Source organism: Saccopteryx bilineata, chromosome X (assembly GCF_036850765.1).
Source record: "Saccopteryx bilineata isolate mSacBil1 chromosome X, mSacBil1_pri_phased_curated, whole genome shotgun sequence".
Classification (NCBI taxonomy): domain Eukaryota; kingdom Metazoa; phylum Chordata; class Mammalia; order Chiroptera; family Emballonuridae; genus Saccopteryx; species Saccopteryx bilineata.
In genome coordinates, this window is record NC_089502.1 from 132654376 (window position 1) to 132673036 (window position 18661).

The following is an 18661-nucleotide window of genomic DNA, read 5'->3' on the forward strand; positions in this document are numbered from 1 at the left end:
TTAACCATCCTATTAAGACAGCCATACTCTTATGCTTTTACCCTGATGTGTTTTTGTCATAACACTTGTCACCCTTTGGAATCACACTGTCTATTTATTTGTTTACTCATTGGCTCTCACCTACACTGGAATTTGATTGGGATCTTTCCTGTCACATTCACACTATATTCCTAGCATCTAGCACAGGGAATGGCACAGAGTAGGGGCTCAGTCAATATTTATTGAAATAATAAATCACTGACTCCACCTATATGTAAAACTGGTCTTGCATAATAGTTTTGCTCTCATGCCCCATCCCCAGCCCCACCAGAAACGACACATTTAGAACAGATTCTGAAGAGTACAAGGATTAGCAGATTTTGTGTCAACTTCAAGTGTAGTAGGGAATTCAGATCTTTGGGGATACAATTTTAGCAGCACAATTTTCTCAAAAACAAGAGGTACATTTTTTTTACAGAGACAGAGAGAGTCAGAGAGAGGGATAGAGACAGACAGACAGGAACAGAGAGAGATGAGAAGCATCAATTATTAGTTTTTCGTTGCGACACTTTAGTTGTTCATTGATTGCTTTCTCATATGTGCCCTGACCGTGGGCGTTCAGCAGACCGAGTAAGCAACCTGAGCCAGCGACCTTGGCTCCAAGCTGGTGAGCTTTGCTCAAACCAGATGAGCCCGCGCTCAAGCTGGTGACCTTGGGGTCTCGAACCTGGGTCTTCTGCATCCCAGTCCAATGCTCCATCCACTGCGCCACCTCCTGGTCAGGCAAGAGGTACATTATTTGTGTGTGTGTGTGTGTGTGTGTGTGTGTGTTTCAAACACAGAGATAATTATAAATATAGTATAGTTGTTAAAAATTAAACAGAAAAGTTAGAAACAATTACAATATTCAAGACTTATCTTTGCAATTCAATTGTAAAAGCAAGTATTTGTTAGTTTGAATTCTTTTAAAATTGAAGGCATTGAAATATGTTAAACTTGGCTTCTTGCTTTATATTTAAGAGTTGTGAAGTTCAAATATGCTTATGAATAAATGGACACTAATGGCTTATGTAGGTGTTACCATCACAAAATAAGTACCTTTGTATACATAAGTGTAAACTGAAGAGTAATTCACATACCCTCCTTATTGTTCTTTTCTTTTGTGTTTCAATGATACAAACAGCAGTTCCCTAAATCCATTTTCTTTGTGACATTTACATTTTTGCTATGTGAGAAGATTGTTGTATTTAAACTAGCTTGTGAATCATGCCTTGTAAAACTGTCTTAGTAGCCGACAAGAAACTAATTGTCATTGATATTTCTGAAGAGTGGACACGCTTTGGGAGACACTTTTCAATTTAGGTGAGTATATGAAATGGAATTCTCCTGTTCTCCAGGGTTTCGCATTTTTGTAGTGCTACTAATACAAGATGGCAGCTTTTCCAGAACGCAGTGTGACTTTGTGTGCACGTCAGAAAGAAGCCAAAAAACGAATCCCCAGAAGTGCACACAAAGTTTGTTCCCGTGCTAACGATGCCTGCAAAGAAACAGATGGGACAGGAAAAGCAGTCAGTTCTGCTTTTGACTTCCACCCAGCCCCAACTCTGAGCATCGTCCAGCCTGCTTCTTATTCAGAAAGGCTCACTCCCCAAAGCCTATTCTGGAAGCACCTTAGGAATATTCTTGACCTCCAATGTGAAATGAAACATTTGCTTTATATAAGACTGTTACATGGAGTTTAAGTGGCCGTGAACACTAAAATGAGGAGAAAACAGACTGGCAAGTGATTTCTCTGTGGACTCATGTAGAAATCAGAACAACAGGTTAGTGGACAAGGTAGGGAATGGAATGGTGATTGTAGAAGTTGGGCCTATTTCTGGGAGGTTCAGCAACAGACCCTTTCAGAGGGCATTAGGGAGCTTTAAAAAAGTCCATCAGGCTTTAAGGATGGTGGTCTCAATCCAAGAGGACACGGCCAGATTACCAGGGCAGAATCTTCGAAGGAGATCTTGCCCCACTCGAGGGCTTCTGATGTTCCTTGGGGTTGACATGTGGGCCGGCTATCTCCCCTTTGCTCCTTGATCCGATTGGTTCTCTATCTTCCTCCACTGTGCTCTATGCCCCAGGTGGACTGCATCACTAAAGGGAGCGCACCCTCTTGCCTTCCCTCTTCTGGTTGGCTTCATCCAATGGGAGATAGTGGCAGGAAGTTGGAAGGCAAGGGAAAGTGAGGTTGGGGGATTTAGTCTCCAAGTCTCTTCCCTGCCAGGTTAACCTGATTTACCAAATAGGTCCCACAAGATCGCTGCTCCCACCACTGCTCCCTGGGTTCTGGCTACCACTCTCTACTTTGCCCTTCCAAACTTAGGAGTGGGACCAGCTCCCTGCAGTTATTGGTCCTTAGATACTGCACTCTCCTTCAAGAGTTCCCTAAATACAAATAGTCTCTCTGGTAAGGTCTCCTCAGTTTCTCCTAATTGATTATGCCTTTTGTTTCTAGCCAAGACCCAGCTGGTGGGTGCTGGGCGGAGCAGGACGGAGTGAAAGGGCTGGCCGCTGGCCTGTGCAGGGGAAGAGCTCTCTAAGTGATTTTAATTCCCATTCACTTCCATCCCTCTTCTCCCAACCCCCTTCAGGACAGCAATGCAGCACAATCAGATAGCGGGGGATGGGGGTACAGAAGGAAAGGATGGAATGGGGCAGAGGAGTGCTTATCAGGGCAGAGAATGCCTGGGGTGCCACCATTTCCCTGTCACTTCAGGGTCTGTGGAAATCCTGATTAGTCTGGAAGCAAGTGCTGGAAAGCAAAGACCAAACTTGCCAATTTGTAAAATCAACTTGGATGTGACCACTCATTAGACTACTGCATATTTTGCTTTAAAAGAAAAAACAGTACACAGGAAACATTACTCTCCTTTTCCCCTCACTGACCATTTTAACTAACAAGCCTGTGGATTAGTCACTTTGCTAATGAGTAGTTTTACCCTGGCCCTCAGTGAACTAGGCCAGAGAGGGGTCCTGAAAACTCTTGGAAACCCTCATGAAAAGTCCTGTTCTTTTGACCCATTAGCAGAAAGATGAGATTTGCCAGAGATCAATGTTTATATATCATAGCTACATTTGGAAATTAATTTTTTATCTAAAAATTGCAATTGAAAAAAGTAGGAATTTTATAATTGAATCAAAATAGAACATTCCAAGACCTAATGTGTTATTATTTTTCATTGGTCTGTAAGATTTTCATAGCCCAGAAAAGCAAACAAGGAAAATGTTTCACCAGGTCCTCTACATCAGTGGTTCTCAACCAGGGGCAATGGTGACCCCTGGGGGACACTTGGCCATGTCCTGAGACAGTTTTGGTTGTTGCTGCTGGAGTGAGGATTCCACTGGCTTCTACTGCGGAGAGACCTAGGATGCTGCTAACCATTCCACAGTGCACGGGCTCGCCCTCCCAACAAAGAATGATCCAGCTCCAAATGTCAGTACTGCTGGGGTTGAGAAACCTTTCCCTGCATTAAAATCACAGCTCCACCAGCAAGGAAATTAGTATTAAATAATCTTCATAACTTTGCAATTTAAGAATCACACTCCAATGAAGCTCGATACTACTCGTTTAGTGGTAACACTATGAATTGCTCATTAAATATAATTGCCTGAGAGTGTGTAGTGTTTTGACAATTGCAAGTTTATTGCCTTTTTTGTGTGTAATTGATGTTTTTCAAAATAGAAACCAGGCTAGTTGGTCTAATGGAATAAAATCATTTTAAAGCACATGGAGTCTTTTATTTCTTTTTTTTTTCTTTTTGTAAATTGCCTCTTTAATCAAAAGCATTTTCCCTTCAGGTTGTGGTTCTAACTAAAGAGATGCTCAGCTCAAAAAGAAGTGGCTTGAGGTTCAGAGTGCAGACCAAGGTGAAGGTAGTGGAATTAGCATCCTACCCATTAGCAACTGCAAAGAGATGAGACTAGTGCCATTTGGGAAGGATTTTACCAGACACAAAGGTATTAAATGATCTGTCTTCTTTTCACCCAGAATAGTCTGGCTTGTATATAAAGGTCCTAAGGTGTCTTTGAGTAGGGAGGAAAAAAATCTGTTTTGGGAATTGACTACCTCCCCCCACAAACTATTGAGATTTGCTAGTGAAAGAAGAGGCCAAGAGTGTCTTACTTATAACGTTTGTCACTAAGGGACATTGCGTGCTTGTAAAAAAACCCAAGAAACAAAAACAAAAAAAAAAACCCTTTTGTTAACCTTACTCTACTGGAGAAGCAGGTTCAGGAGAAATCAAAGTGCTATTAAAACAACTAAAAGCCTTTTATGGCAAAGAAAAATCAGCCTGGTATTAAAATTAACAAAGAGGCTGGAAAAGCATAGATGAGAAAGCTGGAAGGATAAAGATAGAGAAACTATTTTAAGGTCAGTTTCCAAGAAGATGAAGAAAACAAATGTAGGCAGGTAGAAGCAAATGCCAACCTCTTCAAATTAATTATCCAACGGATTACATTTCTTGGAAAAACTGACCCTATGCAAATTTGTAGCTCCAAATACCATTCTTCTGAGTCTATTAGAAAAAATCGGCTCAAGGGCCTCACCAATTTAGGACTTCGAAGAGTGCTTGAGAGTTTGTTGAAATTTCTGCTCTTCTCCCAAGAAATGTTCCTAGAAGCAGAAATTGGTCCACTCAGGCTGACAACACTAAAATGATGAAGAACTCAGATAAGCCCAGGATACAGGAATTCAACAAGATTGTCCAAATAATGGGTAAACAGTGGATGAAACTCACTGCCGAAGTTGTGCAACTTGGCTTTATGGCCCATCCAAGCCCAGCTCCCTGCCAGGTGAGGGTATGGGGGAGTGTTGTGACTGTCAAGGCTGACCCCGCTTCCTATGTGGGCTGCTGGAAGTGGGGTCTTCTACTGATACTTGAAGAACATTCTCATTTACGGGCCAATGAAATCCCACCGAACATGGTGGTGAGTTGGGGTCAATATACTCCAGCAAAGCCAATAATAATACTGGACAACAAGTAAGTCAAAATGCTAACAATCTAACAATCTTTTTAATGTCATCTCTTTTTGAAGATAAACCAATCAATGGCTTATCCTAATCAATGAGATGGTAACAGTAGGGATCAAAATAGCAGAAAGTTTTAAAATGGTATTTGAAAGCAACAGAGTAGATCAAGAAGAAACAAGAATTTAATATGGTAGAAACAATTCCAACAAGGATTAGCAAGAAAGTAAAGATGTTCATACCCCAATGGGAATAAAGTTGATGGCAAAAATACCTAACACTTATTTGTTCCTTCTTCTGTGCCAGAAATTGGTTGGTGCTTTTATTGATTTTATCTTTAATGTTAACGTTGAATCTTCTTCATGGACTATGCAGTAGATACCATTACCCCATTTTGCAGATGAGAAGCTGAGATGCAGAGACTTTGAGTAAATTCCCAAGTCCCTGTAACCACAGAGCAGCAGAGCTGGTATCTGAATTCACAGCTCTCTGACCACGCTATTGAACACTATATTCTACTAGCACAAACTCTCTGGCTGTGAGGTGGAGTGAGGATGCCCCAGGGGAACAGCAGCAGTTTCATCACTGGGGTTTTTAGACTGAACAAAATATTAGTATGTGTGTCATAGGAAGTAATCTCTAAAGGCTCAGGGGTGGGTTAAAATAATATCTGCAACTTCCATTTCTGAATGTTAAGGACTCTTCATCTGTAGCACTAGCAATATTAGTGTATGTAGCCCATTGCAATTTTCATAGAACCCTCCCACGCACTTATTCATCCAAGCCTCATTGAGATCTTGTGAAGTAGGCTGGCCACATATTACCAATGCCTCTTCTCAAAGACATGATGGGCAGTCCCATCAGAAATGAAGTGTTGCCAGGTTACTTATCATCAAAAATATGTGGGAGGAGGGGGAAATGTGATTCCAAAAAAGTTGCTTATTTCAACTCTGAGCAGTTCATAGGAGTTTATAATTTATTTCCATAACAGTGTGATTGCTTCCTTTTCAACAAGGCTTTGACTCACTTGGAGGAATGTATTCCATTACAAGTCCGCTGGCTTCAGGCTTTATGTAGAACCAGTTGGTTGTCATGGCGATTGGGATTAACAAAATACAAACCCTGAACTTTTTTAATACTTCTAACAGCCCACTTCAGAATTGTGGAAGCTGATGGTGTTTTTGAGGAAATACACATTTACAGCTTCATTTATTCCAGGGGTTCCTCTTTCTATTTTGAAAATAACCTCAAGACATCTGCTTTGGGTTCAAGGGAGACTTGAACATAAGGCTTTGTGTCTCTGTAGCTAATGAGTGTTTAAAGATCAATGTTTTCTGCCATGTTACTCTATTCTTTAAAAATGTGCATTTCTCATATGAAATAAATTTTAGCTCAGTTGAGGCAAAAAAGAAAAAAAGTAATATACTTTACTAATGACTTGACATAGCACAGCCATGCACCAGTTGTTACTTAAGCACCTAACATCAGGAAATGTTTATTCGCTATACCAAAAGGCTATAAGACATATGTGAATTTTGAAAAACAAGATAATTTCTAAGATACTGTAAGATCTCACTAGGTATGGTTAAATGGGAAACTGGAGGACAAAAGCAGGGAAATTTAATTTGAAATAGTTTTTCTAAATTGTGGTGAACCTCTGTTTTTCTCTGCTCAGTTAGCATCCCCAAACCTACTGATAACAATCTGACTCTCCTTGGATGACTGCCCTCTACTGAGCCCTCAGTCATGTAATTCAGGTGCAGTTGACCCCTCCTCAGGTCAAGGGATTGGTCATGTGATAAAATCCTGATCAATCGGAGTTCTATACCCCATTGAATATGAAGTTTTTTTTTTTTACAGTGACAGAGTTAGAGAGAGGGATAGATAGGGACAGACAGACAGAAACGGAGAGAGAGATGAGAAGCCTCAATCATCAGTTTTTCGTTGTGACGCCTTAGTCCAGGGGTCCCCAAACTACGGCCCACAGGCCGCATGTGGCCCCCTGAGGCCGTTTATCCGGCCCCCGCCACACTTCCAGAAGGGGCACCGCTTTCATTGGTGGTCAGTGAGAGGAACATAGTTCCCATTGAAATACTGGCCAGTTTGTTGATTTAAATTTACTTGTTCTTTATTTTAAATATTGTATTTGTTCCCGTTTTGTGTTTTTACTTTAAAATAAGATATGTGCAATATGCATAGGGATTTGTTCATAGTTTTTTTTATAGTCTGGCCCTCCAATGATCTGAGGGACAGTGAACTGGCCCCCTGTGTAAAAAGTTTGGGGACCTCTGCCTTAGTTGTTCATTGATTGCTTTCTCATATATGCCTTGACTGCGGGCCTTCAGCAGACCAAGTAACACCTTGCTCAAGCCAGCGACCTTGGGTCCAAGCTGGTGAGCTTTTTGCTCAAGCCAGATGAGCCTACGCTCAAGCTGGCGACCTCAGGGTCCCGAACCTGGGTCTTCTGCATCTCAGTCTGACGTTTTATCCACTGCACCACCACCTGGTCAGGCATGAAGATTTTGTTTCAAGGAAAGCTATGTGACCAAAAGCCAGGCCAATCTTAGCCAATCTGGTTTGCCCAGTTAAGGCACATATGACAAAGAAGTAATGAACAGCTAGAATGAAGCAAATACTTCTCGTCCCCCCATCCCCCTCTCTCTGTAAAATCAAGAAATAAAATTTTTAATAAAAAAGATTCAATTCCATGATCTTTGTTGGAACTCTTGATATGGAGGGATGCTCTGCTGAGGTTACTGAACAATTGTCTGAAAGCCTAGAGCTATTTTTGCTGCTATGAGGAGAAAGTCACCTGAGAATGGAGTCTACTTGGAGTGAAAACAGGAGAAATGGAAAGGTTAAGACTAATTTCTGGTGACATTATTTGAGCCCTAGATCAAGCCTTATCTGAAGTCTGTCTCTGGATTTTTCAGTTTTTTGACCACTAAATTCCCTTTCTCTTTAACTTTAGTTTAATTGGACTTGGTCTTTGCCATCAAAAACTCTTGATTAGATGATGTCAGAGAAATGGTGCTGTAAGGAGCGATACCGATAAATCTCCCCCAAAATTCAACAAGATCTTCAACCAGAGACAGAAAAATCTATCCTTGGAGCCTCCAGAAGTTCTACACTAAACGCGAAGGTATGATTGAGCGAAAAATTGACTAAATATATAATCAACCCTGAAGGAAATAAGGAGGAAGAAACATTCTGCCTTCCTCACTAACCCAAATAAGGGCTGCTTTCACTGGGAACTGAGAGTATAGGAACTAAGGCAGGTATAGGGTGTGAATAGAACCAGACTGTGGAACAAACGTCCGAACCAGGCTGTAGCACGGACAGCCAAGCCGAGGAAAAACTGTGCTTGTGGCAACCCAGTCAACACAAGCTAACGCTCACGCCAAACCCAGACAAAGAAAGGCACTTGGGACAGCCATCCGCCCCCATCTCCTGGTCGGGGCACGCAGATAGTGGGCAAAAGATTCTGCCTAGAACCCCGGGAATGGGCACCCGTGTTACCGGACAGAGGGGCAGAGTCAGAGGCCTTTGTGTGGGCTGAAACCAGAGTCTCGGGTCGCCCATGTGCCCTGAAAAGCAGCGCGCGGGGAGGAAGCGGGAGTGAAATTCCCTATGCTCGAACTTTTCCATACGGGTGGGGCACCTCACCTGGAGTGAGGGGCGGCTGCCCTGATCTCCTGGTCGGCGAGCACGGAGAGTGGGCGAGAGATTCCCCTGGGAGTGGGCGCCCGTGTTCCCAGACAGAGGGGCAGACTCAGAGGTCTTTGTGTGGGCTGAAGCCCCACCTGATTACGCTGGTGGCTCTGACTGATTGAGCCTTGCCCAGAGCCCTGCACTGAGTGGGAATAGAGTAGGGATTTGCCAGCTCTTTGAGCCTCTTACTCTCCAGGTAGAGGCAGCAGTCACCCAATAGCTGGATCATTAGGCTACTAATTCAGGAAGGAAAGACTAGGAGAGAGGCTCCGGGAATATGGACTCTCTCATTGGCAGAACCTGCAAATGCTAATGAGCCTCGACTGCCAATGAGACTGAAGCCTAATATATGACATCACCATAGAGACTTATCAACTGCAAACCTCTACCTAAGCGTGCCACAGGGACAGAACCCGGGGTACAGAGTCACTGACCAGAAAGAGGGAGAGAAAAGAAAAAGCAAGAAGATAACTTCTCAAAATCAAGAATAATCCACAGACTTTATAACCTATCCCATTTTATATTTGTTCGTTTGTTTCTCTTATCTTCTTGTCTTGATTATTTTCTTCCTCTTCCAATTTGGTCGTTTAGTTCTCTGCTGGTCTTACTCTCTCCTCTCCTTGAACTACACTACCCATAAATGTTACATCTCCCATTATCTTTTCTTTCTTCTTCCTTTCTCTCTATGAGGGTTGTACTCCAAAACTCTTAAATCTCTCTCTCTCTCCTATTCTTTTTTCTTCTTTTTGTGTTTTCCTCTTTCTTTTTTTCTCCCTCTATATTAGTTTATTCTTTTCTCCTTTACTTTTCCTCTCATTCAATCCTCAATCACGAACAAATTACTTTATCTGGAACCCAAATTTTTCTTTGTAGTACTTTGGGTTTTTTTTACTTTGCTTTTTAAACTCACTAGCAGTGCTCCGAACCCTGGCTCTCCATTTTATCTAGTTCTTGCTCCACTAAATACAATAGTAATTTTTTAATTTCCCCCCTTTTTCCTGTTTCCCTCTTATTCCTCTCATCATATCTCTTAGTCAACCATCACCTAAAAGCAAACCATTTTATTCTTGACCAAAATTTTTTCCTTTTTTTGCATTTTGTGGGTTTATACCCCCTTTTTTGCCCCTTTATCACTTCTCCCCAACTCAGGCCCTCCATTATAGGTAGTTTTTGTTCTATTTAGCACAACATAATTCACAGTTCACTACAAGATTTTCTCAAGAAGGAGGGGAGAGGAAAGGAGAGGAAAAAAAGGGGGGGGAATAATTTTTTTTTAATTTTATTTATCCTTTTTTATTTTTTATTTTTATTTTTCAAACTTTTTATTCTTTATTAACTCTCATCAATACTATCAATAAAACCACCTTAAGATGCCATTAAGGAAAAAGAAATAGAATATCATGGCTACAAAAGACAGAGAGGTAGCACAGATAGATGAGGAAAAATCTATGGAGAAAAAATTTAATATATTGGAAACATTGGAGCTAAATGACAGAGAATTTAAAATAGAAATCCTAAAAATACTCAGAGATATACAAGAAAATACAGGAAGGCAATTTAGGGAGCTCAGAAAACAACTCAATGAACACAAAGAATATATTACCAAGGAAATTGAAACTATAAAAACAAATCAAACACAGATGAAAAATTCAATTCATGAGCTGAAAAACGAGGTAACAAGCTTAGCTGATAGAACAGGCAAGATAGAAGGTAGGATTAGTGAAATAGAAGACAGGCAACTTGAGGCACAATAGAGAGAAGAAGAAAGAGACTCAAAAAAAAAAATGAGAAAGCCCTACAGGAATTGTCTGACTCCATCAAAAAGAATAACATAAGAATAATAGGTATATCAGAGGGAGAAGAGAGAGAAAATGGAATGGAGAACATATTCAAACAAATAATAGATGAGAAATTCCCAAGCCTGTGGAAAGAACTAAAGCCTCAAATTCAAGAAGCAAACAAAACTCCGAGTTTTCTTAACCCCATCTGGGGTGTTGCTCTGTTGCAACCAGAGCCATTCTGGTGACTGAGGCAGAGGCCATGGGGTCATCCTTAGTGCTCAGGGTGGCTTTGCTCCGGTGGAGCCTTGGCTGCTGGAGGGGAGGGGAGAGACGGGGAGGAGGGAGAGGGGGAGGGGTGGAGAAGTAGATGGGTGCTTCTTCTGTGTGCTCTGGCCGGGAATTGAACCTGGGACTCCTGCACACCAGGCCGATGCTCTACCACTGACCAACCGGCCAGGGCCTAGGAATGCCCTTGTTGATCAAGCTACCCAAAAGAAAATTATATGGAGCAACCATGACAGACCGAGCAAGTCAGTCTCATACTATTCATCACCAGAACGCTGCAGCCCGGTGTAAACAGTTTCAACTTTCTCGGGAAGCAGCACAGCAGATTGGGAAATCCTGTCCAAGGGGTCCTATACTGCCCCTTCATTTGGAGTTAACCCTCAAGGACCCCTATCAGGACAACTTTGGCAGAGGGATGTTACTCATATACCTTCATTTGGCAAACAGTCGTATGTCCACATTACAATGGATACATATTCCGGATCTATAGTAACCTCTGTCAGAACAGGAGAGGCTGCTAAGCATGTAATAGCTCATTGTCTGTATGCATTGTTCTATTATTGGATTTCCTAAACTGGCTAAACTGAAAATGCTCCTGCATATGGAGCAAAAGCATTTACTGTATTTTGTCATGCTTACAATCTTTAAAGTTAAGGTATTATGAAAGTGTACTCAGCAAAGATTTTATGGGCAATTAAAAAAAATTAAAAGGGGGTAGTCATATCCTGGAACTTCTATGGATCTACCATATCATGCTTTTCACTTAAAAATTTTTTTTACATTTCTTTTGAATGCTGATGAACAGGAGACACCAAATCTTTTTCGCCTGCAAACGACTACCTTTTTTATTAGATCCAGCTAATAACACTGTTTTGTCTTTTTCCAAATAGCTCCAGATATATGGAAAAGATCTATATAGGCGGATGGGGATCCTCAAACCCCTCAGCGAGATCTTCTGAGCATGGCTTTTAAGATACCAAGAGGCAGAAAAAGCCCAGTAGAGATCAGGGGAACTACCAGCTTTAGGATATGCCCTTAAAGGCTCCAGTGCCCCAAGAGGGTCTCATAGGATGCCATCTGGGTCCTGCTTCAATAGTGGAAAGGAAGATCATTGAGCTAAAGCCTGCCAGGCTTACATGCCTCTGCTGTGAGGAAACAGGGACACTGGAAGGTAGGCTTCCCCCTCGCTCCTCTAAGGGAGGGTTCAGTTTCTTCCAGCCCTGCTCCAGCCACCTATGACCTAACCTTGCCCAGAAAGCTGGGGTTTGCCACTGAAGGCTGAAGGTGCCCAGGGCCGTCAGCCCCATCTATGACACTGTGGACGAGCCTAGGGTATTTCTCCCAAGAAGCAGGTAAACTGATCTCATTTGCACAAGGGCCACTTAACTATGTTTTGCCTGAATAGTCAGGTTTTTTATTCTTCCCTCAAAGATCTCTGTTGTGGGTGTTGATAGTCTTATTTTCTGCTGCTTTGCTTAATATATAGTGTTTCCTTTATCCCTCCTACCTCAATGCCCCACTCATATTTCAGGCTGGGACCTACTCCTAATTTAGAGCTCTCTTTCCCCCTTTTGCCAACTTCTATTATGAATCTACCTTTGCCACCCAGATTAGTGTATCCCAAGGTTCTCTTTACCATGCCACAGTCGCAGAGCTCCAGGGAAAAGCAACCTGGTCTCATCTCTCCAGGCAGAGGAGAACAGAAGCTCCATATCCACACATGCTGCAAATGGCTTTTCCAGTCTACCTGAATCATTACCAACTAGAAGCAGTGGTCATTGGGACTTGGACATGAGCTGCAAAGTATAGAATGGTGACAACAATTCCAATGCCATGCAGACTTTTCCTGGAGGTGGACTTTTCCTGGACTCCTGCTCCCTGTGACAGCTCCTAACAGACTGAACTGTGGTTGGGTTGCATTTTTCAGGGATTTGGCATGGTGATGGGGCCAACTTGGATTTGGTGAACATGTTAAGGACACTACTTTTTTATGGATTCTTGCTGTATTGGCCAAGAGTTTGCTTAAAGGCTTTTAATCACTGTAAAAAAAAATAGAAGACTGGATAAAGAGGATGGGGCACATATACACCATGGTATACTATTCAGCTAGAAGAAATGATGACATCGGATCACGTACAGCAGAATGGTGGAATTTTGATAACATTATGTGGAGTGAAATAAGTGAATCAGAAAAAAACAAGAACTGCAGGACTCCATACATTGGTGGGACATAAAAGCGAGACTAAGAGACATGGACAGGAGTTTGGTGGTTACGGGGAGTGGGGGGAGGGAAGGAGGGAGAGGGGGAGGGGTACAAAGAAAACTGGATAGAGGGTGACGGAGGACGATCTCTCTTTGGGTGATGGGTATGCAACAGAACTAAATGACAAGATAACCTGGAGGCCCTGGCCGGTTGGCTCAGCGGTAGAGCGTCGGCCTAGCGTGCGGAGGACCCGGGTTCGATTCCCGGCCAGGGCACATAGGAGAAGCGCCCATTTGCTTCTCCACCCCTCCGCTGCGCTTTCCTCTCTGTCTCTCTCTTCCCCTCCCGCAGCCAAGGCTCCATTGGAGCAAAGATGGCCCGGGCGCTGGGCATGGCTCTGTGGCCTCTGCCCCAGGCGCTAGAGTGGCTCTGGTCGCAATATGGCGATGCCCAGGATGGGCAGAGCATCGCCCCTGGGGGGCAGAGCACCGCCCCTGGTGGGCGTGCCGGGTGGTTCCCGGTCGGGCGCATGCGGGAGTCTGTCTGTCTCTTCCTGTTTCCAGCTTCAGAAAAATGAAAAGAAAAAAAAAAAAAAAAAAAAAAAGATAACCTGGAAATGTTTTTTTTGAATATATGTACCCTGATTTATTGATGTCACCCCATTAAAATAAAATTTTATTTATAAAAAAAGACAATAACTCTTACATTATTAAAATCTTATAAATAAATAATAAAAGACAAACATGCCAAGGAAAAGCAGCAAAATTTGTTTTGAAAAAAAGTTATAGAGGAAATCTGGAAGCTAATAAGTATACAAAAAGAGTTTAACTTCACTCACAATCATAAAGACTAAAATAAAGTGCTATTTTGATTAAATTGGCAACAACAGTGTGTATTTTGTATGAACAATTAAATTTACTAATATACTTGAGTGGGATAGCACTGGTTATATACTATATGAAGCTTATCAGTGGGTATCCAACTATTGTATACTTTTTGAAACAATAACTCCATTTCAAAAATGTAACCTCAGAAAATAAATAAAAATATGTCAAAACCTAGGTGACAGAATATTTACTACAGTTATGTTTATAATACTGAGAATAAACTAAATTTTATATAAAAAAAGAACAAAGACAACCCAAAACCAACCAAAGGAAGGAGATAATAAAAATCAGAGCAGAAATAAATGAAATAGAGAACAGAAAATATATAGAAAAAAATAATAGAACAAGGAGCTGGTTCTTTGAAAAGATCAACAAAATTGACAAACCCTTGGCAAGACTTACCAAGGAAAAAGAGAAAGGACTCATATAAACAAAATCCAAAATGAAAGAGGAGAAATCACCACGGACATCATAGATATACAAAGAATTATTGTAGAATACTATGAAAAACTTTATGCCACTAAATTCAACAATCTAGGAGAAATGGATAAATTCCTAGAACAATACAACCTTCCTAGACTGAGTCAAGAAGAAGCAGAAAGCCTAAACAGACCAATTAGTAGGGAAGAAATAGAAAAAACTATTAAAAACCTCCCCAAAAATAAAAGTCCAGGCCCAGACGGTTATACTAGTGAATTCTATCAAACATTCAAAGAAGGCTTGGTTCCTATTCTACTCAAAGTCTTCCAAAAAATTGAAGAAGAAGCAATACTTCCAAACACATTTTATGAGGCTAACATAACCCTCATACCGAAACCGGGCAAGGACAGCACAAAAAAAGAAAACTACAGACCAATATCTGTAATGAATACAGATGCTAAAATACTAAACAAAATACTAGCAAATTGAATACAACAACACATTAAAAAAATAATACATCACGATCAAGTGGGATTCATCCCAGAATCTCAAGGATGGTTCAACATACGTAAAATGGTTAACGTAATACACCATATCAACAAAACAAAGAACAAAAACCACATGATCTTACCAATAGATGCAGAAAAGGCATTCGATAAAGTACAACACAATTTTATGTTTAAGACTCTCAACAAAATGGGTATAGAAGGAAAATATCTCAACATGATAAAGGCCATATATGATAAACCATCAGCTAACATCATTAACTGGCACTAAACTGAAGGCTTTCCCCCTTAAATCAGGAACAAGACAAGGTTGTCCACTTTCTCCACTCTTATTTAATGTGGTGCTAGAGGTTCTAGCCAGAGCAATCAGACAAGACAAAGAAATAAAAGGCATCCATATCGGAAAAGAAGAAGTAAAGGTATCACTTTTTGCAGATGATATGATCCTATACATCGAAAACCCCAAAGAATCTACAAAAAGACTACTAGAAACAATAAGCCGATACAGTAAGGTCGCAGGATACAAAATTAACATACAAAAATCCATAGCCTTTCTATATGCCAACAATGAAATATTTGAGAACAAACTCAAAAAAATAATCCCCTTCATGATTGCAACAACAACAACAAAAAATACCTAGGAATAAACATAAGAAAGAACGTAAAGGACTTATATAATGAAAACGACAAAGCATTGTTAAGGGAAATCGAAAAAGATAAAATGAGATGGAAAAATATTCCTTGTTCTTGGATAGGAGGAATAAATATAATCAAGATGGCCATATTACCCAAAGCAATATACAAATTTAATGCAATTCCCATCAAAATTCCAATGACATTTTTTAAAGAAATGGAACAAAAAATCATCAGGTTTATATGGAACTATAAAAAACCCTGAATAACCAAAGCAATCCTAAAGAAAAAGAACGAAGCTGGGGACATTACAATGCCTGACTTCAAACTATATTATAGGGCCACGACAATCAAAACAGCATTGTATTGGCAGAAAAATAGATACTCAGACCAATGGAACAGAATAGAAAGTCCAGAAATAAAACCACATATATATGATCAAATAATTTTTGATAAAGGGGCCAACAACACACAATGGAGAAAAGAAAGCCTCTTCAACAAATGGTGCTGGGAAAACTGGAAAGCCACATGCAGAAGAATGAAACTTGATTACAGTTTGTCCCCTTGTACTAAAATTAATTCAAAATGAATCAAAGTCCTAAATAGAAGACCTGAAACAATAAAGTACATAGAAGAAGACATAGGTTCTAAAATCATGGACCTGGGTTTTAAAGAGCACTTTTTGAATTTGACTCCAAAGGCAAGGGAAGTGAAGGCAAAAATAAATGAATGGGACTACATTAGACTAAGAAATTTCTGCTCAGCAAGAGAAACTGACAACAAAATAAACAGACAGCCAACTAAATGGGAAATGATATTTTCAAACAACAGCTTAGATAAGGGCCTAATATCCAAAATATACAAAGAAGTCATAAAACTCAACAACAAACAAACAAACAATCCAATAAAAAAATGGGAAGAGGACATGAACAGACACTTCTCTCAGGAATACAAATGGTCAACAGATATATGAAAAAATGTTCATCTTCATTAGTTATTAGAGAAATGCAAATCAAAACTGCAATGAGATACCACCTCACACCTGTTAGATTAGCTATTATTAACAAGACAGGTAATAGCAAATGTTGGAGAGGCTGTGGAGAAAAAGGAACCCTCATTCACTGTTGGTGGGAATGTAAAGTAGTACAACCATTATGGAAGAAAGTATGGTGGTTCCTCAAAAAACTGAAAATAGAACTACCTTATAACCCAGCAACCCCTCTACTGGGTATATACCCCCAAAACTCAGAAATATTGATATGTAAAGACACATGCAGCCCCATGTTCACTGCAGCATTGTTCACAGTGGCCAAGACATGGAAACAACCAAAAAGCCCTTCAATAGAAGACTGGATAAAGAAGATGTGGCACATATACACTATGAAATATTACTCAGCCATAAGAAATGATGACATCAGATCATTTACAACAAAATGGTGGGATCTTGATAACATTATACGAAGTGAAATAAGTAAATCAGAAAAAACCAAGAACTGTATTATTCCATACGTAGGTGGGACATAAAAACGAGACTAAGAGACATTGATAAGAGTGTGGTGGTTGGGGGGGGGAGGGAGAGGAAAAGGGGGAGGGGGAGGGGCACAAAGAAAACTAGATAGAAGGTGAGGGAGGACAATCTGACTTTGGGTGATGGGTATGCAACATAATTGATTGACAAGATAACCTGGACATGTTTTCTTTGAACATATGTACCCTGATTTATTGATGTCACCCTTCTAAAATTAAAAAAAAATTCAATGATAAAAAACCCTCTTGATTAATAAAGAAAAGAATCTATATTATTTAAAATACATAAAATAATTAAATCTAAGTTTAAAATTAGAAGGGATCTCTAGGGACCTTGTTTCAGTGATGAGATAATTATGGTGTCTAACAAGCCTAATTAATTCCCTTATAATCAATCCCTTGGGGGAAGTATATTTGCTTAAATATTTTAGAGACTTGCCCTTACAATCTTATTTATGATTTTAATTTGTGATCCTGAGAAATAGTTTGCTCAGAAAGGATACATTTTGACTCCTGTCTTACCTAACACATATCAGTGGGATTTTATTGAAGAAAATGTGTCTTTTTCATTAAGTGTTTCTCAGCCTGACAAATAAATGGACATGCTGATATCCTGATCACATATAATCCTGAATTTCCAACAGAAAAACTAAAATATATAGGTTTTTAGTCTTCAGCTTCAAGTTATTTACATTTAATAAACTTTTGCTCTATAAGTCACTGCATAAACTTTTTATTCATTTTTAATCATAAAACATTTGAAGGCCCAGCCAAAAATGAGCTTAATGACATTATGATTATTATCTTGTTTTTCTTTAAACATCTTCAGAAACTTTACAAAATTTGCTATTCATTACCATCCACCTTAGGGGGTTAATATATTTACTTTAGCAGATACTCTGTCTGGGGTATTAATAGGACACTAAGTACTAACTGCATTATGGCAGGAATTCTTTTTTTATTATTTATTCATTTTTAGAGAGGAGAGAGAGAGAGGGAGAGAGAGAGACAGAGAGGGAGAGAGAGGAGAGAGAGACAGACAGAGAGAAGGGGGAGAGGAGCTGGAAGCATCAACTCCCATATGTGCCTTGACCAGGCAAGCCCAGGGTTTCGAACCAGAGACCTCAGCATTTCCAGGTCGACGCTTTATCCACTGTGCCACCACAGGTCAGGCAATTCTTTTTTTTTAATTTATTCATTTTAGAGAGAGTAGAGAAAGAGACAGAGAGAGAAGGGGGGGGGGAGGAGCAGGAAGCATCAACTCCCATATGTGCCTTGACCAGGCAAGCCAGGGTTTTGAACTGGCGACCTCAGCATTCCAGGTCGACGCTTTATCCACTGTGCCACCACAGGTCAGGCAATTCTTTTTTTTTAATTTATTCATTTTAGAGAGAGTAGAGAAAGAGACAGAGAGAGAAGGGGGGGAGGAGCAGGAAGCATCAACTCCCATATGTGCCTTGACCAGGCAAGCCAGGGTTTTGAACTGGCGACCTCAGCATTCCAGGTCGATGCTTTATCCACTGTGCCACCACAGGTCAGGAATTCTTAATTTTGGCTTCCCTATTAGAATCACCTGGGGGCTTTTCAAAACTACTCATGGCATGGCCCCACCCTAGATCAGGTTAACCAGAATCTTTTGGGTTGTGAACTTGGTATGGGTGCTTTTTAAAGGCTCACCAGGTGATTTTAATGTCTAGCCAGAGCTGGGAATGACT

At 40.5% G+C, this 18661-nt stretch overlaps 1 protein-coding gene across 1 annotated transcript in view; it reads right to left on the reverse strand.

Annotated features, from left to right (window-relative positions):
- LOC136317118 (serine/arginine repetitive matrix protein 3-like) overlaps window positions 1-18661 on the reverse strand; it is a 300751-nt gene that overhangs the window by 933 nt on the left and 281157 nt on the right. The window lies entirely within an intron of this gene.